General features: G+C 41.2%; 1 protein-coding gene across 1 annotated transcript in view; it reads right to left on the bottom strand.

The window, feature by feature from the left end:
• Nucleotides 1–22812, bottom strand: part of LOC118362079 (transmembrane protein 121-like) — a 75665-nt gene extending 52853 nt beyond the window's left edge. The window contains exon 1 of the mRNA XM_035742284.2: nucleotides 22454–22812. The gene's annotated coding sequence lies outside the window, so the exon portion shown is untranslated. The remainder of the gene's footprint in view (nucleotides 1–22453) is intronic.
• Nucleotides 22813–23715: the final 903 nt, after the last annotated feature.

Raw genomic sequence — 23715 nt, 5'->3', positions numbered from 1 at the left:
GTGTATATGTCAATGTTATTCTCAGAGGCTACACGGAACATATCCCAGTCCGCATGATCAAAACAAGCATGGATTCCGATTTGTCAGACCATTGTTGAATAGACCTTAGCACGGGTATTTCCTGTTTGAGTTTCTGCCTATAGGGGCAGCAGGTAGCATAGTGGTTAAGAGTGCTGGACTAGTAACCGAAAGGTTGCAAGATCAAATCCCTGAGTTGATAATGTAAAAATCTGTCCTTCTACCCCTGGACAAGGCAGTTAACCCACTGTTCCTAGACCATCATTGAAAATAAGAATGTGTTCTTAACTGACTTGCCTAGTTAAATAAAGGTCAAATAAAAACATCAAGGAAGGGAGGAGCAAAATGGAGTTGTGATCTGATTTGCCTGAAGGGAGGGTGGGGGAGTAGGGATACTCTTATTAGCCACTGACATCCCACTGTACCAGGCCTGGAAACAGAAAGTCAGCACACTCTCTATATATCACTTGGAGAATGTCTGGGTGTAGTACCTTACCATTGCACGTGCAACCTGCAGCAGAGCACAGAGCCACTGATCAGCTTTACATGCAGTGGTCACATATGTAAAAAATAACCCTACTATGTGCCTATTTCATTTACTATCCAAAAAGCAGTCAAACTGTCTAAATAATTCATATTTTGAACCACAACCGCAGTACTATTGAGCGGTAAGCATGTGATGGTGATGCTGTTGTCATGGGAACTAATGTCGACATGGGCAATGTCCCGACACATACAGGGATAAAATATCTCTGTGATTGAGCTGTGTGTGTGTGTGTGTGTGTGTGTGTGTGTGTGTGTGTGTGTGTGTGTGTGTGTGTGCGCGCCTATGCCCTGCATGCACGTGGAGTTTGTCTCTCGCTGTAGTTCAGCCACAGGAATGTATTGATTGAGTATTCAGAGAGTGGTCCTGTTAGCCATCATGGCAGCATGTTGCCTCGGAGCATATCTATACACACTGAATCGGAAATCGGTCAACTAGACCCGCCAGCCCTATACAGAATAACAGTTCATTAGTAAACATCCATCGTATACTACTGCTACCTATCACACACCTATTTGGTAACACTATATAATTATGTTCGCTTGTGAGGTGTATAAATACTTCAAATGTTTATAAATGTAACGCCCTGACCGGAGTATTCTTTGTTTTCTTTATATATTTTGGTTAGGTCAGGGTGTGACATGGGTGATGTATGTGTTTTTGTACTGTCTCGGGGTTTTGTAGGTTTCTGGGGTTGTTTACCATCTAGGTGTTTATGTATGTCTAATGGTTGCCTAGATTGGTTCTCAATTAGAGGCAGCTGTTTATCGTTGTCTCTGATTGGGAACCATATTTAGGCAGCCATCTTCTTTGGGTATTTCGTGGGTTATTGTCTTTGTGAAGTTGCCTGTGTTTGCACTCGTTGTCATAGCGTCACATTGATTTTTTTTGTTTAAGTGTTTTTTTGTGTTTTTTCGTCATTCAATAAAATAATGGATTCACACCACGCTGCGCTTTGGTCTACTCCATACGACGATCGTGACAATAAATGTTTACAAATAATGACATACATAATAGTTTATTCATGATAGTTACTAAAAAGTGTTACCAACTAATTCCTTACTGGCTACCTATGACAAAACTATTTCTTTACATGTTGCCAAACTTGGTTAAGTGGGTTAATGATACCAGATTCACACAATAGGGCTGACCCAAACCACATTGTGCTGGCTTGGATATTTTATTTTCCGATTGGCCTTTCCAGCACAGTTCCATCAACTGTAGATGATGCGTAAACAAGGCCAGCACAATACAGCTTGGCCTGGCTTCACTCAGCTTGGCTTAGTATATAAAGTGTTAACGTTTATTCGTGGACTGAGAATGAGACAGTGAAAGAGTAAAATAATGACACAGTGAGAGGTAGCCTGGCTCAGTGGTTTTCTAACATCTCCTCGGGACCCCCCGACGATTCACAATTTTGTTGTAGCTCTGAATTAGCTCACCTGATTCACAGGCTTGATGATTAAGCTACCTAACAAGTTGAATCAGGTGTGCTAGCTGTAAAATAGTTCAAATAGATTAAATGGCTGGGGGTCAAAAACCCCTGGCCTAGCTGATTGCTATCTGTGCGAAGGATGTCTTTTAATTCAATGTTTTAAAGTAAAAGTGAAAATCTCACTTTTAAAAGTTAACATTCTGTTAACTCAAATAATGTTGTCGACTCATCCTATACTCGTATTTGTGGCCAGAACATAAATTGGAGGGGGAAAAAATACTTTAAAAAACTCAACCAGTCCTTTTAAAATATGGTTTCTATTTCCTCAAAGAGCATGACGTCATCCAGCTGAGGAGGATGAGCTGACAAATCAGTGGTCAATTTACATTCATATTTTTATGACCACTATATTCTCCCACAACATTCTGTTTTTGGGCTATGCCCACACAATTCCAAAACAGAAAAGCTGCTTCTTAACATATTAAATTACAATGTTTTGGACGGGAAACTATTTCACTCGTATTGAAATTATAGGTCATGAACTCATCAAAAAAAAGAAACGTCCTCTCACTGTCAACTGCGTTTATTTTCAGCAAACATGTTTAAATATTTGTATGAACATAACATGATTCAACAACTGAGACATAAACTGAACAAGTTCCACAGACATGTGACTAAAAGAAATGGAAATCAAAAGTAACAGTCAGTATCTGGTGTGGCCACCAGCTGCATTAAGTACTGCAGTGAATCTCCTCCTCATGGACTGCTCCAGATTTGCCAGTTCTTGCTGTGAGATGTTAGCCCACTCTACCACCAAGGCACCTGCAAGTTCCCTGACATGTCTGTGGTGATTGGCCCTAGCACTCACCCTCCGATCCAACAGGTCCCAGGGATTGAGATCCGGGCTCTTCGCTGAACATGGCAGAACACTGACATTCCTGTCTTGCAGGAAATCACGCACAGAACGAGCAGTATGGCTAGTGGCATTGTCATGCTGGAAGGTCATGTCAGGATGAGCCTGCAGGAAGGGTACCACATAAGGGAGGAGGATGTCTTCCCTGTAACGCACAGAGTTGAGACTGAGTTTGTTGTCATTGCAGGCAGTCTGATGATGCTGTGACACACCGCCCCAGACCATGACGGACCCTCCACATCCAAATCGATCCCGCTCCAGAGTACAGGCCTTGATGTAATGCTCATTCCTTCGACGATAAACGAGAATCCGACCATCACCCTTGGTGAGACAAAACTGCGACTCGTCAGTGAAGAGCACTTTTTGCCAGTCCTGTTTGGTCCAGCGACGGTGGGTTTGTGCCCGTGATATCTGGTGAGGACCTGCCTTACAGAAGGCCTACAAGCCCTCAGTCCAGCCTCTCTCAGCCTATTACGGACAGTCTGAGCACTGATGGAGGGATTGTGCGTTCCTGGTGTAACTCGGGCAGTTGTTGTTATCATCCTGTACCTGTCCTGCAGGTGTGATGTTTGGATGTACCGATCCTGTGCAGGTGTTGCTACACGTGGTCTGCTGTCCGTCCTGTCTCCCTGTAGCGCTGTCTTAGGCGTCTCACAGTACGGACATTGCAATTTATTGCCCTGGCCACATCTGCAGTCCTCATGCCTCTTTGCAGCAATGCCTAAGGCATGTTCACACAGATGAGCAGGGACCCTGGGCATCTTTCTTTTGGTGTTTTTCAGAGTCAGTAGAAAGGCCACTTTAGTGTCCTAAGTTTTTGATAACTGTGACCTTAATTGCCTACCTTCTGTAAGCTGTTAGTGTCTTAACGACCGTTACACAGGTGCATGTTCATTAATTGTTTATGGTTCATTGAACAAGCATGGGAAACAGTGTTTAAACCCTTTACAATGAAGATCTGCGAAGTTATTTGGATTTTTACGAATGATCTTTGAAAGACAGGGTCCTGAAAAAGGGACGTTTCTTTTTTTGCTGAGTTTATTTCATAGAAATCTACAAACGCCTGACAGTTACTTTAAATGTTGCTATACTGGGTTCCATGGGAAAATGAGAGTAAGAAAATTAAACAGTGAAACAGTGAGAGATAATGTTCTAAAACAGTGACTGAAAATAGCTGTGCAGCGAAGCTCCCATCCAACCTGAGCTTGAGAGGCTCTGCAGAGAAAAGTGGGCCAAGCTTGTAGCGTCATACCCAGACTCAAGGCTGTAATCTCTGCCTCAACAAAGTACTGAGTAAAAGGTCTGAATACTTATGTAAATGTGATATCTCAGTTTTCTATTTTAAATACATTTGCAAAAAATGTCTAAAAACCTGCTTTTGATTCATCATTATAGGATATTGAGTGTAGATTGATTAGGGAAAAAAGCAATTTAATCCATTTTAGAATAAGGCTGTAACATAACAATATGTGGAAAAAGTCAATGGGTCTGAACACTTTCCAAATGCACTGTATCTGTAAAAATGGACAGTTGCAAAGCACGCTGAGTATTATTCTAATGAGCTCTGCCCCGTAACAAGAACAATAATACCCAGTGCGCTTTGCATTTAATTTTGGTATGTTCACTTTCACATGTACGTTTACAATTTGATCATTTAGCAGACACTCTTATCCAGAGTGCATACAGTCAGTGCATTCAACTAAGGTGGATAAACAACAACATATCACTGTTATTTATAGCAAGTAATACGTTGCTGTAACCTTTACTGAGAAGGTTGTTGCTTTTCGGCCCTTCTAGTTGCAAATGCATTTCTGTATTTTAAAATACAAAATACATGTATTGTGTCATTTATTTTGATACATTGATCATTGATTTAGTAATTGTATATTATTATTATTATTATATTTTGATATTTGTGCCCATCCCTGATTGTGAGGTTGTCAGTGAGAGATTCATGGATAAATAAATGACCAGCTTGGAGACAGACAGAGAAGGAGGGAGTATGGATATTGATCATGATTATCAGGTGAGGAAATGTGAAGGAGAGGAAATCAGTGACATTATAACCTTCTCTGTCTTCATCCAATCTCTGGCTACCATATTGTTCTAAGTGTTCTGCGGGCCTCCAACTTGCCAACTCAGGTGTGTATTTTACCTTCCCTAGAAAATATCCTCCACTATTTCTTACCTCCCACCCACTGGCTGAGTACATACATGGTTACCATGACAACTTTACCTTCACACACTTCAATGCATCCCTGATACATCCTTGAAAGGGTACAGTAATGTCCTTGAGAACATGAGGTAGAATGAACATTCCCATTTATGCAGCACTAAATACATTTGAAGTTTATTTTGATACATTGATCTTCATGGTATTTTGTCATTGTATTTGGTCATTTTTACCCATCGCTTGTTGTTGTGATCTGTGCCGGAACGCCCAGTGTCAGTTTAGTGTCCCCTACCAGGGGGTGGTGATTTTTCAGGATGGCAGGGAACAGGATTTGTATCAACCCAGCGCCCCCATCGCCCAGGGTGACAAAACAACAGAATAATGATGACGAGGTCCATCTGTTTAGCCAATTCCACAGTTTACTGAGCATTATGCACATTACCTTTCAGTTCATTGTGTGCTCATTGCCAGGAAAGCCCCTGGCTCGCTCTTAAAAACCTGCTTATGGTTTAGTGGCAGGTGACAGCAGAATCCAAACCTGAGACTGGATAAAATGTCCTGTACATTAATTGAATTAAAGGAATTCATGGCCGTCCAGTGGTTGTTCTGTAGGACACATGATGTGAGTGTATCCTCCTCACAGAGGGAGAGCAGAGATATCATGGCTATTGATATTTTTATATTGAATTTGTCCATCAATATCCCCATATACGATCTGTCCGTCTATGAGAGTGTTATTGCGATAATGGAGTTTCCACTATGAGTAGAACACTGAAGGCAGACAGAGCCACATGGTTGTGTCCAGGCAGGCAGACAAGCAGGCAGACAAGCAGGCAGACAAGCAGGCAGACAAGCAGGCAGACAGACAAGCAGGCAGACAAGCAGGCAGACAAGCAGGCAGACAAGCAGGCAGACAAGCAGGCAGACAAGCAGGCAGACAAGCAGGCAGAGATACCCCTCTTGCCCCTCCATTCCCCCCCACCTCAACTTGAACGGACAGTCAAATGCTCCACCTTCCACAACAGCCTTTACAGATGTCTGCGCTGACATTGTCACTATAATTATGGGCTATTATTATCTACAAATTGTATAGAATGAATCAATCAGAATATAAATTAAATATCTGCGTATAGGGGTGATCCTGCTTTGAGCAAGGCACCTCACCCCTATAGAACCTGTGCTTCCAAACCCTCAGTGTTTGTGTGTGTGTGTGTGTGTGTGTGCGTGTCAGTGGCGCGGCCAGAAATTCGTTGGTGGGTGGGCCTGCAAATGTGTAAGTAAATTAGAAAAAAATATATTATGTATGTATATGTATATATTATTAAAAAAACAGCTAATTTCCTGCAATTCCTGCAATATATGTCAAATATGTATATATTATAAAGAAAAAGCAGCTAATTTCCTGCAATTCTACACATTTTGCTAAGGAGCAGAGAGGAATATGAGCAGTTTTATCTCTCATCTCATGCTATTTTACACATTTTACCATAAGGCTGAGAGAAAATGTTACATTTTTTAAGCTAAAATATTGGTTTGTTGACTGTGATAAAGGTACTGGATTATGAGCTGTCTGTCTTGTTTTCTGAACAAATGAAATTGGCAGTGGCACATATAGCCCGAGAAGCACAGTGACATGTGCCTCAATGTGGTCATATAAGGGTTTATTTGAGGGTGTGGCTTTCAGGTAGTTCTTTTTGGCAACACATCCCGTGAGAGTGAATGCCATTCCAGTTCATCGGTTCTGTTATATTTCATCAAATCTGACTAACCCAGTGCAGTGCATTGCTTGCTGTGAATTGAATCTGCTTGTGTATGCATGTTTAGGTAAAAATACCAAATAATGTTGTTTTTGGAACACTGAGAGGTAAAAAGCAGTAGTGTTTTTTGTTGTTGTTGCTCAAACTCATTCAGTGGGCCTATGCCCCTGATTTCTGTGTGTCTGGGGAGTTTGAGTTCAATGTCAAAAGACATGATCCTGTTCTTCATCTTCTAAGCCTCTCCACTCACAGGAATAAGCTCTCATCTTTACATCACCAACATTCCCCCTCCTGACATCATCTCAACACCCAATAGGATCAGTTCGACTGCTACTCTGCTATTTGATTGGATGGATCAGTGGTTGATTAATTGCTGATAATACTTTGAATACTTTGCTGTGTTACTGTTGTAACTGATCTGATGAAATGTGCATCTCTGAGGAGTTAGTACACGTGGTCTAACAGGAATGAAATACCACTAATCTAAGCAGCATCTAAGTCTAAAAAGTGTTTTAACTCATTTTCTAATTGATCATGCATATATTCATTATTTAATAAGAAATCCTTAAAGGTACAATATGCAGAAATTACTCTGGCATTTTCTGGTTAACCTCTAAAAGTCTAAGCCCGAATTTGCTCTTTACTACAATAGCCCATAGAAACACATTGAATAACTCATTCATAAATGGCAACAAAAAAAAGACAGTGAAAAAATACATCATGATGAATAAGGTTTTGAAGTGTCTGTCCTATATCTATGAGATAAAAAAAGCTCTGTTTAAAAAACAAACATATTTAAGCCCTTACTTTTGTTGGCACAAATCTACCTCCATACTTCCATTTGTTTGTATGGGTTACCTGACACTTGTAAGAGTTGCAGCCCAAACAGTTCGAACACTCCAGACAAAAGTCGGCACATCAGCGTTAGCAACTTCAGACGAGTCCCATGACACTTGCTGAATGCCGTCATACAGTGGTTGCTCAACTAAAAGTTTTGCGATTATGCTGCGGGATTTTGAGGTCATTTTTGGTTTAGTACGGTACCCTGCTACTTCATTGCTCCAGACCAGCACGAGGGCGAGTTAGGGCACTGATTATACTATTGGGTCCCAAGGCGCTACTGTATCTCTAACTGACAATGAATGGGTGACATAAACCAAATATAAACTGATAATTGTGCACGACTTCAAAATTGAATTTCAATGAACTGAATGATGAGGATGAAGAAGGTGATTAAATTTACAACAATAGTGTAAGAATTGCTATTCCTCTGTCCTGCAGCGCACACCCAGGAAAATACACTTGTTTTTTTGTTACTACTCGTCAGTATTACTTAATAAAACAGTTGTTACACTAAGGTTTTTAATTCTACAATTAGGGTGTGGAAATGTTAGGATTATTTTGCTCTTCGTGTAGCCTACTCCGGACAAGTTAGGCTGTACAGCGCCTGAGTGGTGCAGAGTTCTAAGACACTGCAAAACAGTGCAAACCTTGTTGCTACAGATGCTGGTTCAATACTTGTGACCGGGAGATCCATGAGGTGATGGTAGGCTTCTGATTTCTCGCTCTCTCAAAACAGAAATATATCATTCGAAAAATAACAAATTACTAACAATGTCTCACCCCATGCTCAAGAATGTCCTTTTTCTCGCTCAATTTACGTAATTTGAAAATGAAATCCTCTCCAAAATATTGTTAATTTTAAAAGAAAGCCATTATTATTAATAATCCATTTAGAATAATATAAAAGCCCCTTAGATATTTTCACAGATATATTATTAACCCTGTTTTTCACAAGTGTAGCAGGCTGTGAATTCTGCAAACAACGTTTCTAGCAGGACAATAAATATTGGTCATATTGGTCATGGCTCCCGAGTGGCGCACAATGGGATTGTCTTGTAGTTATCCAGCTTTATCCACTGAGATAGTGGTAGGTGCACGAGGTTCAAGGCACGAGGGCTGGAGACATGGGACGGGCCGCAGAGCAGCGGACAGAAGACGGACCTAGTCCATGGGGAAGGGAGGGTAGCACGGGGAAGGGAGTGTAGCACTACCCTGGGTAGCACAGAGCAACACTTTAAGGGACATTGCATTAATAATGGTGCTGACTAGGGAAACGTTCCCGCTGTTCTTAGTGCCTGTCTGCACGTTTAAATCCAAACTGGATTTAACGAAATATGACATGAAAAGCGCACATTTGTAAATCTAAAAGTAATTGGAAAGGTAGATACAAATGATTTGTGACATTGTGGTTGACATTGTGGTTCCAATAAAAAAAATGTAAACAGGATGTAAACAAGATGCTGTGTTTTTATTTACAGTAGTGATGGACAACTGGAGGCATTTTTAAAAACAGGTTTTCAGACATTTGCTTTTCTCAAGCAGAGAGTTGGCAGAGAGTCAGGCGGCATTGGCGGAGAGTCAGATGGAGAATGACGCGTTGAAGAGGGCGAGGAATGAGAAGGAGTCACAATCCATGCCAGGCACACATGTGAGCTCTGGAACTCCACCTCTGACAGGCAGAGTCAACATACCTGGCGGGTTCATCAGGCCGTCGGTTCAACCTGACATTTCCCTTCCTCTTCTGACAACAGAACTTGACCAACTGCTTACCAGGTACAGCAAGGGCCATCCGGACCGTTATCCTGTTCTGCTATTCCAAGGATGTGTAACCGAAGAGAGATACAACAAGTGGACACAGAATACCAACTGGGATGGATCCCAAGGCAAAATGTGGCTTACCAGTGCACCTCCAGGTGTTTATCATTAATACTGTGTCTCTAAAGCTTCTTTTCATGACTGATGCAAGCCGAAAAAGCATTAAAGACAGAGTTAATGAGAACTTGAGGTCACCAAGAAAGTCTGGACATGGCCTGCTCTCCCTTACGTAAGAAATTAGGCTATGTTATCTTGTCAGACTGAACAGTAGCCTAATATACAAATGCGGGCGGCTTCTATCTTCAAAATGCTTTCAATGCTTTATTTCAATGCTTTAAAGTGCGTGTGGGCGACCTCATGCAACCCGCAAAATGTCGGAAAAAGCATATAAAACTGTATGTAATGTATTTCTTCATCAGCACCTTTATGCTTTCGTAAAAAAAATAATGATAAAAATACTCTTTCAAAATGCAGATATGTATTTAGTTATGGATCCATAATGAATTACTAGTGGAATAAATAAACTAAGTAGTAAACGTCCCTTTTTCAGGACCCTGTCTTTCAAAGATCATTCGTAAAAATCCAAATAACTTCACATATCTTCATTGTAAAGGGTTTAAACACTGTTTCCCATTCTTGTTCAATGAACCATAAACAATACATGAACATAAACCTGTGGGATGGTCATTAAGATACTAACAGCTTAGACGGTAGGCAATTAAGGTCACAGTTATGAAAACTTAGGACACTAAAGCGGCCTTTCTACTGACTTTGAAAAACACCAAAAGAAAGATGCCTAGGGTCCCTGCTAATCTGCAAGAACGTACCTTAGGCATGCTGCAAGGAGGCATGAGGACTGCAGATGTGGCCAGGGCAATAAATTGCAATGTCCGTACTGTGAGACGCCTAAGACAGCGCTACAGGGAGACAGGACGGACAGCTGATCGTCCTAACAGTGGCAGACCACGTGTAACAACACCTGCACAGGATCGGTACATCCGAACATCACACCTGCGGGACAGGTACAGGATGGCAAAAACAACTTCCCGATTTACACCAGGAACGCACAATCCCTCCATCGGTGCTCAGACTGTCCACAATAGGTTGTACTGAGGGCTTGTAGGCTTGTTGTAAGGCAGATCCTCACCAGACATCACTGGCAACAACGTCGTCTATGGGCACAAACCCATCGTCGCTGGACCAGACAGGACTGACAAAAAGTGCTGTTCACTGAAAAATCGCAGTTTTGTCTCACCAAGGGTGATGGTCGGATTTGCGTTTATTGTCGAAGGAATGAGCATTACACCGAGGCCTGTGCACTGGTGCAGGATCGATTTGGAGGTGGATGGTCCGTCATGGTCTGGGGCGGTGTGCCACAGCATCATCGGAATGAGCTTGTTATCATTGCAGGCAATCTCAACGCTGTGCGTTTCAGGGAAGACATCCTCCTCCCTCATGTGGTACACTTCCTACAGGCTCATCCTGACCTGACACTCCAGCATAACAATTCCACCAGCCATACTTCTTGTTCTGTGTGTGATTTCCTGCAAGACAGGAATGTCAATGTTCTGCCATGGCCAGCGAAGAGCCCGGATCTCAATCCCATTAAGCACGTCTGGGACCTGTTGGATCGGAGTGTGAGCTCTAGGGCCATTACCCCCAGAAATGTCAGGGAACTTGCAGGTGCCTTGGTGGAAGATTGGGGTAACATCTCACAGCAAGAACGGGCAAATCTGGTGCAGTCCATGAGGAGGAGATGCACTGCAGTACTTAATGTAATGCAGCTGTTGGCCACGCCAGATACAGACTGTTACTTTTGACCCCCTCTTTGTTCAGGGACACATTATTCAATTTATGTTAGTCACATGTCTGTGGAACTTGTTCAGTTTATGTCTCAGTTGTTGAATCTTGTTATGTTCATACAAATATTTACACATGTTAAGTTTGCTGAAAATAACCGCAGTTGACAGTGAGAGGACGTTTCTTTTTGCTGAGTTTATCACTGAATAACAGAAATATTGGAACAAAGTAGGCTAATGAAGGTAAACAAATTGTTGCGTACTGAAAAATACTCTCAAATACACACGGTCACGTTGTACAGCACCATTATGGTTATTAGCTGGGCTATTAGCAGGAGGGTAGGGGGAGAATTCTATCATCAAATGTATTTTTGGCTGTATCACAATCGGCCGTGATTGGTTGCAATTTCAGGAAAGACAGAACAAATAATACAACAAATATTGTGGTTTAACTCAAATATACTAATTGATAAAAAAAACATGATCAATTGGAACCTTTAACATGTGGAAGGGGGATAAAATATATCTATATTTTTTTGTGTATCACATCTGAACGTGATTGGGAGTCCCATAGGGCAGCGCACAATTGGCCCAGCGTTTCTCTCCCTCTAAAAATATAAATAAATGTTTTGGCCTTTGCAAATATTATTTTGGCCTTTATTCAGATAAAGCATGTCTCTGTCTCTTATGACGCAACTTTTAAAGGAGGAACCACTGTAGACAGATTTATTTATTTAACTAGGCAAGTCAGTTAAGAACAAATTCTTATTTACAATGACGGCCTACTCCGGCCAAACCCAGACGACACTGTGCACCACCCTATTGGACTCCCAATCTCGGCCGGATGAACCAGGTACTGCAGTGACGCCTCTTGCACTGAGATACAGTATTTTAGACCACTGAGCCACTCAGGAGAATGTGATGGATTGAGATGCAGCCCATGCAAAAAAAAACTGATATCTGTAACTTAAACTGACGTATTTTGATGGGGATTTTTAATGATTTTACTTAGATTGACGCAAGGGTGTGTCTATAGACTATTCAGTTTGTGACTAAACAATAGTGTAAAGAGTCATTGCACCATCTAAACAGCTGTGAAATATATTTTCAATAACCAGAAATATATTTTTTCAGCTGTTTGAAGCTGGTGTACAAAACTGAAAGTAAAAGACGCAAAAACAAAAACTTAAAAAACGGGAAGCATAGAAATAGTGCAAATAGAACATATCTACCTCTTCTTAGACTTGCTTTCAATGAGAATGACAGATATACAACTGAAATTTCTTTGTGAATTGGGTCGGGTCGCCCAAAAGTTACATATTGCAGCATTATGTCAAAACTGTAACTAGGCCACTCAGGAACACTCCTTTGCCTTATATTGGATGGACAGTTACTAATGCCATAGAACACAGACAGTTTTCTTTAATGGAAGCCTCTTTAATGCAAATTCGATTGAGCGTGGTGTACCCCAGGGCAGCCGGCTTAGACCATTATTGTTTTCTGTGTTTACTATTGACCTTCCACTGACCTTGAATAAAGCCTGTGTGTCCATGTATGCTGATGACTAAACAGTATACACATCATCTGCAACATTAACATAAATAACTGACACCCTTAACATAGTGCTTAAGTCAGTTGTAGAATGGGTAACTAGTAATATCTCCAAAACAGAGCAGCACATATTGCACTTAGATGTACAGTACCAGTCAAACGTTTGGACACACCGACTCATTCAAGGTTTTTCTTTATTTGTACTATTTTCTACAATGTAGAATAATAGTGAAGGCATCACAACTATGCAATAACATATGGAATCATGTAGTAAACATAAAATGTTAAACAAATCAAAACATATTTTAGATTTTAGATTCTTCAAAGTAGCCACCCTTTGCCTTGATGACAGTTTTGCACAGTTGGCATTCTCGCAACCAGCTTCGACTGAAATGTTTTTCCAACAGTCTTTTGGTTGAAACCAAAAATCTCAAATTTGGACTCATCATACCAAAGGACAGATTTCCACCGGTCTAATGTCCATTGCTCGTGTTTCTTGGCCAAAGCAAGTCTCTTCTTCTTATTGGTGTCCTTTAGTAGTGGTTTCTTTGCAGCAATTCAAACCATGAAGGCCTGATTCATGCAGTCTCCTCTGTAGTCATGCTCTCCGCAGCCGATGTGAGAAAGACCTTTAAACAGGTCAACATTCACAAAGCCGCGGAGCCAGATGGATTACGAGGACGTGTACTCAAAGCATGCGCGGACCAACTGGCAAGTGTCTTCACTGACATTTTCAACCTTTCCCTGGCCGAGTCTGTAATACCTACATGTTTCAAACAGACCACCATAGTCCCTCTGCCCAAGAAAGTGAAGGTAACCTGCCTAAATAATTACCGCCCTGTAGCACTCACATCGGTAGCCATGAAGTGCTTTGAAAGGCTGGTCATGGCTCACATCAACACCATCATGCCAGAAACCCTAGACCCACTCCAATTCACATTCCGCCCAAAAACAGATCCACAATTGTCGCAATCTCAATCGCACTCCACACTGACCTTTCCCACCTGGACAAAAATAACACCTATGTGAGAATGCTGTTCATTGACTAGGCTCAGCATTCAACACAATAGTGCCCACAAAACACATCACTAAGCTAAGGGCAATGGGACTAAACACCTCCTTCTGCAATTGGATCCTGGACTTCCTGACGGGCCTCCCCGGGTGGTAAGGGTAGGCAACAACATATCTGCCACGCTGATCCTCAACACTGGGTCCCCTCAGGAGTGCATGCTTACTCCCTTCTGGACCACCCCCTGTTCACCCACTACTGCATGGCCAAGCACAACTTCAACACCATCATTAAGTTTGCTGTTGACACAACAGTGGTAGGCCTGATTCCCGACAATGATGAGACAGCCTATAGGGAGGTCAGAGACCTGTACATTTCTTGTTACTTTTTGATTGATTTTATAGTTTTTTTTTTACTTCAGTTTCTTTAGTAAATATTTAATTAATTATATTCCTTGAATTGCATGGTTGGTTAAAGGCTTGTTCGTAAGCATTTCACGATAAGGGCTTCCTGTTGTATTCGGCACAAGTGACATAATATTTTATTTGTTGAGATGTGTCTGTTACTTGAACTCTGTGAATGATTTATTTGGGCTGCAATTTCTGAGGCTGGTAACTCTAATGAACTTGTCCTCTGCAGTAGAGGTAACTCTGGGTCTTCTTTTCCTGTGGCGGTCTTCATGAGTGTCAGTTTCATCATAGGGCTTGATGGTTTTTGCGACTGCACATGAAGAAACTTTCAAAGTTCCCGCATTGACTGACCTTCATGTCTGAAAGTAATGGACTGACGTTTATTTTTGCTTATTTGAGCTGTTCTAGCCACAACATGGACTTGGTATTTTACCAAATAGGGCTATTTTTTGCATACCACCATTACCTTGTCACAATACAACTGATTGATTCAAACACATTAAAGAGGGAAGGAAATTCCACAAGTGAACTTTTAACAAGGCACACATGTTAATTGAAATGCATTCCAGGTGACTACCTCTTGAAGCTAGTTGAGAGAATGCCAAGAATGTGCAAAGCTGTAATCAAGGACAACGGTGGCTACTTTGAACTCAAAGACAATGATGATTACCTAAAATGTTTGTGGTACTGACTCAAAACAAAATGAGAATTTTCTAAAGATATGACAACAATTAGCTTTTTTTCCCCAGCATGCTCTACTGCAGTTTGATATTTTTGGAATTGTTTTTAATATCTGTGTTTTTGTATATACATTGAGTGATTGATTGATTAAATGTTATGCTATACAAATATATATATTTTTAATCTAAACTAATTCAATCATTTCATTTTTGCACCCGTTACTGAAATGTTTTTTTTCCCAGTTTAATTGGCTTAGGTAGTTTCCTAACATTCTTTTAAACCCTGGCAGTCATTATGATTGCAAGTTGTGGGTGAATTCAAATTTAAGCTGTTGGATGGCCTAACACTGGCTAGATTCCAATAGGAATTACACATCACTTTGCAAGCCAGCATGCCGTGATTTACAGTTAGGGTTGCAAAATTCTGGGAGAATTCCAGAAATCCTGGTTGGAAGTTTACTGAACATTTTGGGAAGGTTTGTGGAATTTTGCAACCCTACTTGCAGGCCTCCAAGGTATGTGTTCCAGGCCACAGTATGACACACCTTATGATATATGCAATGGTTTAATTATAATGATTAAGAACTCACTTGGTGGAGACTGAAATGAATGAATTCACCAAGCATGTCTCTGTCTCTTAAAAAACACAGTCATGGGTGGTAACTCTACAATTCAATCGGAGAGTCAAGGCACACTGGAAAAGTATTGGAGGCATGTCTTAGTGGGGGTGTTCAATTTAAGTATACTTTACAAAAAAAACAGAATTTCTATTACTCATTTGAAGGTAGTACTGCTCACTTCAGCTATTTAAGTTTCTTCACGTGTAATACTGCAATACTGTTTTAGTGTAAGGGCTATGTTTAAGTGTGTTCTTTATTTTATGAGATGTGCCTTGGGCTGGGGACATTTCTGGCAAGGAGGCTCCACGGTAAAACCGGATCAGTTTTGGATGCTCAAACATTTTGAGGAAAATGGTTATCTAAAAATATTTCAGTTAAGAAACTTAAATAGTGAGTAAAGTTTCCACCTATGAATATTCCCCAAAATGTGCAACCCCAGTGGTAACTTTATAATTCAATCCACCTACCGTCATATGAGTAATGATACAAATGCAGTTTTTAGTAAGGCATACTTACATTTAACACCTCCACTAAACCATGCCTCCAATAATTTCAGAGTGTGCCTTTGCTTTTCGATTGAATTATAAAGTTATCACGAGGGTTGCACATTTTGGGGAATATTCAGAGGTGGAAACTTTCCGTGGGAATTAACAGGAATGTATGGGAATATATGAACATTTATAATAATACCATTTAAATGTAGATGTCTTTTTGCATTAGATATATTTACCATATCATATGGAGACAGAAACATAAACATTTGACGTTATCATAAGTAGACATATTTGCAAATGATTAAATCCTTCCAATAGAAATAAAAAACAATTTAGTTACGAATTGAACTTTAATTAAATGAGTTGACTCTACACATGGGATGATTTCACTGAACAACAAAAGGGAATATTGAATGATCCCTAATGATCCATCGCATCTTCCAAAAACATTTTCATCATACGTCTGTAAAATGATTGTCTAGAAACTGAAGCGTTGGTTGTCTTCCTCTCAGGTTTCCATGTCTTCTCCCTGGATCTCCTCAATGTCCCCCTCTTGAACCTCAGACTCTGAGGCCTCATCTTCACTGTCACTTTCCAACTTTGTTGAGGATGGCTCGTTGTCCGGGTGGCCAACAATTTTTCAACGCTTGTATTGGTCAACTTGTTGCGTGATTTGGTATGTGTGTTCCCAAATAAGGAACAGTTGCGCTCTGAGGAGGCTGATGTTGGTGGGATTTGGAGGAAAATGGAGGCAACGAGGGAAAGACCCTCAGATCCACAAAGTCCATTCCACCAGGTGGCTGATGAGATACAGTGGGGCAAAATAGTATTTAGTCAGCCACCAATTGTGCAAGTTCTCCCACTTAAAAAGATGAGAGGCCTGTAATTTTCATCATAGGTACACTTCAACCTATGACAGACAAAATGAGAAAAAAAATCCATAAAATAACATTGTAGGATTTTTAATGAATTTATTTGCAAAGTATGGTGGAAAATAAGTGTTTGGTCCCCTACAAACAAGCAAGATTTCTGGCTCTCACAGACCTGTAACTTCTTCTTTAAGAGGCTCCTCTTTCCTCCACTCGATACCTGTATTAATGGCACCTGTTTGAACTTGTTATCAGTATAAAAGACACCTGTCCACAACCTCAAACAGTCACACTCCAAATTCCACTATGGCCAAGACCAAAGAGCTGTCAAAGGACACCATAAACAAAATTGTAGACCTGCAACAAGCTGGCAAGACTGATTATGCAATAGGTAAGCAGCTTGGTTTGAAGAAATCAACTGTGGGAGCAATTATTAGGAAATGGAAGACATACAAGACCACTGATAATCTCCCTCGATCTGGAGCTCCGCGCAAGATCTCATCCCGTGGGGTCAAAATGATCACAAGAACGGTGAGCAAAAATCCCAGAACCACATGGGGGGACCTAGTGAATGACCTGCAGAGAGCTGGGACCAAAGTAACAAAGCCTACCATCAGTAACACACTACGGCGCCAGGGACTCAAATCCTGCAGTGCCAGACGTGTCCCCCTGCTTAAGCCAGTACATGTTCAGGCCCGTCTGAAGTTTGCTAGAGAGCATTTGGAGGATCCAGAAGAAGATCGGGAGAATGTCCTATGGTCAGATGAAACCAAAATATAACTTTTTGGTAAAAACTCAACTCGTCGTGTTTGGAGGACAAAGAATGCTGAGTTGCATCCAAAGAACACCATACCTACTGTGAAGCATGGGGTTGGAAACATCATGCTTTGGGGCTGTTTTTCTGCAAAGTGACCAGGACGACTGATCCGTGTAAAGGAAATAATGAATGGGGCCATGTATCGTGAGATTTTGAGTGAAAACCTCCTTCCATTAGCGAGGGCATTGAAGATGAAATGTGGCTGGGTCTTTCAGCATGACAATGATCCCAAACACACCGCCCGGGCAACGAAGGAGTGGCTTCGTAAGAAGCATTTCAAGGTCATGGAGTGGCCTAGCCAGTCTCCAGATCTCAACCCCATAGAAAATCTTTGGAGGGAGTTGAAAGTCCGTGTTGCCCAGCAACAGCCCCAAAACATCACTGCTCTAGAGGAGATCTGCATGGAGGAATGGGCCAAAATACCAGCAACAGTGTGTGAAAACCTTGTGAAGACTTACAGAAAACATTTGACCTCTGTCATTGCCAACAAAGGGTATATAACAAAGTATTGAGATACAATTTTGTTATTGACAAAATACTTATTTTCCACCATAATTTGCAAATAAATTCATAAAAAATCCTACGTGATTTTCTGGATTTTTTTTTCTCATTTTTTCTGTCATAGTTGAAGTGTACCGATGATGAAAATTACAGGACTCTCTCATCTTTTTAAGTGGGAGAACTTGCACAATTTGTGGCTGACTAAATACTTTTTTTTGCCCCACTGTATGTTGTCACGACTGCCATATTACAAAGCCCTTGCTTGGATGTGTACTTCACCAGACTGCCAAAACCTTGCCCTCATCCAGGCCAAGGTGGCGAGACATGGTAGTGATGACAACATAGTCCTTGTTGATCTCAGCACCAGACAGGATGATCTCCCCAGCATATTTTGGGTCCAACATGTACGCTGCGGCATGTATGGGCTTCAGGCCTTTTGATGTATTTCAGAACTGCAGTTTCCTCTGCTTGGAGCAACAGTGAAGCAGGCAGGGCAGAAAAGATTTCTTCTCTTACATCTGCAAGCAGAGTCTGAACATCAGACAGGATGGTAATTGTCTCCCACAATCCGAGCAATGACTACCGCTATAGGTTCCAGGAGTTTCAGGCTGCTTACCTCTCTCTCCCAAAATACATAATCCAGGAGGATCCTCTTGATGGGGCTGTCCAAATTGGCAGGCTGTGATATGCCATTTTTTGGAGAGACTCCTTCCCCTTCTGGAGACTGTCAAACATGATGACACCACCACCTCAACGGGTGTTGCTGGACAAGTTCAAAGTGGTGCTCTTATTCTTCTCACTTTGTTTGATGAGGTAGATTGCTGCTATAACTTGATAATCCTTCACATACCTAACCATTTTCTTGGCTCTCTTGAAGAGTGTATCCATTGTTTTCAGTGCCATGCTGTCCTTGAGGAGCAGATTCAATGCATGAGCAGCACAGCCAATGGGTGTCATGTGAGGGTAGGACTCCTCCACTTTAGACCAAGCAGCCTTCATGTTCGCAGCATTGTCTGTCACCAGTTGGTCCAAGGCCATTGAGGCCATCTTTGGTCCAAGGCCATTGATGACTGCCTTCAGCTCATCTGCAATGTAGAGACTGGTGTGTCTGTTGTCCCTTGTGTCTGTGCTCTTGTAGAATACTGGTTGAGGGGTGGAGATGTAGTTAATTATTCTTTGCCCACGAACATTCGACCACCCATCAGAGATGATTGCAATGCAGTCTGCTTTCTCTATGATTTGCTTGATCTTCACTTGAACTCTGTTTAACTCTGCATCCAGCAAATTAGTAGATAAAGCATTTCTGGTTGGAGGGGTGTATGCTGGGCGAAGAACATTCAGAAATCTCTTCCAATACACATTGCCTGTGAGCATCAGAGGTGAACCAGTTGCATACACAGCTCGAGCAAGATATTCATCAGCATTTCTCTGACTATGTTCCTCCTCTGAGTAAAAAAAACTTCTGATTCCAGGAGGACCATGAGCTGTTGCTATCGATATGGTGTTGGATTCATCATTTTCTCTTTACTTTTCTCAATGGTTTCTTGTTGTGAGCGCTGAGGGAACTTTATGCACTTGGCCAGATGATTCTGCATCTTTGTTGCATTCTTCACATATGATTTGGCACAGTATTTGCAAATGTACACAGCTTTTCCTTCTACATTAGCTGCAGTGAATCAGATGGTACCTGTGGCATTTTCCTGTAAAAAACAACAACTAATACAATTCCATGTACAGATAAATAGTTAAGCAGTTAGATTAAACAACTCCTTTGGAAGATACCCATTTGAAAATGAAACATGCATGGAAACAGGTGAATTAACACTCCTCGGTTAGCAGGCTCAAGCACGCTAAAACCCACATGGTAGCAAAAACTAATGAGCAGAAATGAACAAGTTAGAAATGTTTTAAACACTCTTTGCTGTTAACAAAAAATCATGTATGTCATTTAAAATATATTCACCCCACCTTGTAATCAAAACTTACCAGAAAGCATGTAGTCTATGGCTCAGATAGTGTAGCCGCAATAGCATCTCATTAGTGTGAAAGATCTTGAGAATCAGCGGTACATGTTTGTTTGTTTTTTGTTTTTGACCTTTATTTAACTAGGCAAGTCAGTTAAGAACAAATTCTTATTTTCAATTATAGCCTAGGAACAGTGGGTTAAATGCCTGTTCAGGGGCAGAACGACAGATTTGTACCTTGTCAGCTCGGGGGTTTCAGGTTACTAGTCCAACGCTCTAACCACTAGGCTACCCTGCCGCCCCATGTGATGGAAGAGTGCACTGGAAGACATCACTGTGTCAACGCAGAGCGTTGCAATTCTATTGAATTGTGGATAGTTAAACCAAAATATGCCACAAGACCTAGAATTGCATTATGTGTATCCCACAAAAAGGTTCACTGTTAAAAGCTCATTTTTTTGATGAATTTAAGCAAAATTCCCCCAAATTCCAGGGCTTAACTTCCCATGGAATTTTTTGGGAAAAATTACAGAAATTTACTGGAAAGTTTCCAACCCCTTGCAACCCTAGTTACCACCCATGACTGTATTTGTTATTGACAGAGACATGGTTGTTGAATTTGTAAATGTTCTGTTTTTTTGGGCCTTCACCAAGTGAGATCCTAAATGAATAGTATTATTATACTTTAACCATTACATATATCATAAGGCCTTACACAGTGACCTAAGATTCATAGTTCAGTAGGTTTGCTAAATTATACCAACTTTCCAGTAACCTTCAAACCAGGGTTGCCAGAAAAACTGCAATTTACACCAGAATTTTGCACCCCAACTGTAAATCACATCATGCTGGCTTGCAAAGTGATGCGTAATTCCTATTTGATCTAGCCAGAGTTAGGCTCGCCAACAGCTGAAATTAGTATTCATCTACAAACTGCATTCATAATGACTGCCAGGGTTTAGTACAGTGGAATGATACTACCTAAGCCATTTAAACTGGAACAACCATTTCAGTATTGGGTGCAAAAATTCAATGATTGGATTAGTTTAGAAAAAATACATGTATCTTTGTGTAACATAACATTTAATCAATCAATCACTCAATGTTTATTAAAAAAACAAACATTAAAAACAATTCCAAAAAATCCTATATATATATATATATATTTTTTTTTTAGTTGGTGTGGCTTTAGTTGAGCCAGTGCCACATAAACATTTTAGTAATAATTACTTTTCATTGACTTTGAGTGCAACTTACTAGAAGTAATTGAGCTAAAAACTGCCGTGGGGGTTACAGTGTGTAGGGAGTTGATGAGGGAACACACTGCAGCACTATGTAGGCTACCTCAGCCTCAGCCTCAACCTCAGCCTCAACCTCAGCCTGAGCTTAGAGCAGGAGTCAAATGACCATAGGCTCCCAGCCAGTGCAGTTAGTGCAAACGAATGGAGATGCCATTCATCCCGTTTAGAACACTGTGGAGCTATCAAACTCTTATCTGGACAACAAGGGGCTATATCAAAGACAACCAAAGCAAGCACGTTTCAGTAAAATACATGGAATGGAATTCAAATTCGAGCAGCACAGCGAGGCTCAGCGCGATATAAGGATGAGGCGGTCAGATGCCAAGTAGATCGTGCGCGCCAGCTGGCTGAAGACCTCGCGGGACTTGCGCCGGGTGGGGTGGAAGAGAGGGGAAGAGCCTCATGCTTTCACACACGCTGCCTGGCATTTATAGATTAATGTCCGAAATAAAGTGGGTTCGTGTAAACACCTTCTTGTGTGAATGTAGCACTTTCACTTTAGAAAACAGACATCATAAATGATTGGTTTGGCAACAATACCAACCACCAATTAGACAAAAACGCTGGGGTTATTTCCGTCTTGAAGTGATGTTTTTGTGCTAAGTAACCTCAACTGCAAACCAGTGGATCTGCTATCCCCTTTATGAACTTGTAATAGTTGTTTAGAATCCAACACTGCAGCGCTACGATTCAAATAACAATTATGCCGTCACATTAGCATGTCTGGCAGCTACAAACGCTCAACAGCCTCATGCAGATTTAGCAATTTCGTAATTTAAAATATGGTTCCATTCACAGCCAACGTTATTCAGTAACACATCTGAGTCAAATAGCCTGTGATGTGCCAGTCTAAACTTGCACCATATCTATTTTCAAACAGTTAAAGAAAGGTTACAATTCTATCAGACTTTGGTAGGGTAAATCAAAGCATCGGTCCTACCTCTGTGCTAGTCGCTGTCCGTGGAGCTGATCGTTCGGGGCAGGAGACGGCAGCTTGGAGGGTGATTTAGTCCGCGCTAAGGCAAATAGTGAGCTGAGCTGCGGTTATGGTTACACACTACTGAGACTATAAGAACGTGGCAAATTCACAATTCATCCCCAAATCGGTTAGTACCGTGGAGAGAGGCAAAGATGCACCCTTGCTGAGGGGCCGACTTTGCCGGTCCAATTCAAGTTACGCTGGTCTTTTTTCTTTTCCCTCTGATGTGCTCTCTCTCTCTCTGGTCTAGCTTCCCTTCAACCTCCCAGCGGAGAGCCTCATTTATTGTCAATTTGCTTATGCTGAGAGATTTCAGTCAGTTGCTCTTTCCCCTCTCCCTCCCCAGCCTGGACAGTAGTACAACAGCCTCCACATGCTCTCTCTCTTTTTCTCTCTCTGTCTTTAGGGCTTTTCTTAGGGATTTTCTAATTTCATAAAACTTGAAAGTGAGACAAAGATGAAGTTGTCAGATGAATGCTTCTATTTATTAGTAAAGTGATACATACGCAATTAGACAGCATCACACACGAGGTATGTGTAAATACATTAGTAGTTGACAGCTCATTTCTATCACTCATGACATTCATTGGAACTGCAGTGTGTGTGTGTGAGCAGCAACACAGATTAGCATATCTTCGTAAATAATGCATTGGTGGGGCCCATGTATTTTTTCACAGAAATTAATTATCTTCACTTAGCCAATGGGGATACTTTTTCAGGATTTATGTTGAGAAACACATTAATAATGTAACATATTTATCAGTTTGTGGCACAAGGAGTTGGCTAGCACAACACCCCAGGGACAGGGAGAGGACAGAGTTCTAGACACACACACACACACACACACACACACACACACACACACACACACACACACACACACACACACACACACAGCATAATGTTCTGATAATAAATAATTGCAGAGAAAGGTCTGCAAGAGACTAACTACAGATACAAACAAGATATGATACATTCCTATTAGTGGATACAGATGAAGTATTTAATATTAATATTGTCAATGCTCATAAACCTACACAATATCAAAGTTGAGAATTGGATTTTAATATCTTAACTTCTGTATTGATCATCACGGCCCAACAGAGCCACTGCAGCATGTAACAGGAACAACATCAACCAGAATGTTCTTAGAAACAGCTACAGTATATTATCAAAGGTAGACGTATAGGCCTAAAGCATCACATCCATCCTAGAACCCAGCC

Source organism: Oncorhynchus keta, chromosome 29 (assembly GCF_023373465.1).
Source record: "Oncorhynchus keta strain PuntledgeMale-10-30-2019 chromosome 29, Oket_V2, whole genome shotgun sequence".
NCBI lineage: Eukaryota > Metazoa > Chordata > Actinopteri > Salmoniformes > Salmonidae > Oncorhynchus > Oncorhynchus keta.
The sequence above is the reverse complement of the archived record's forward strand: the minus strand, read 5'-3'. Positions and strand labels throughout refer to the sequence as shown.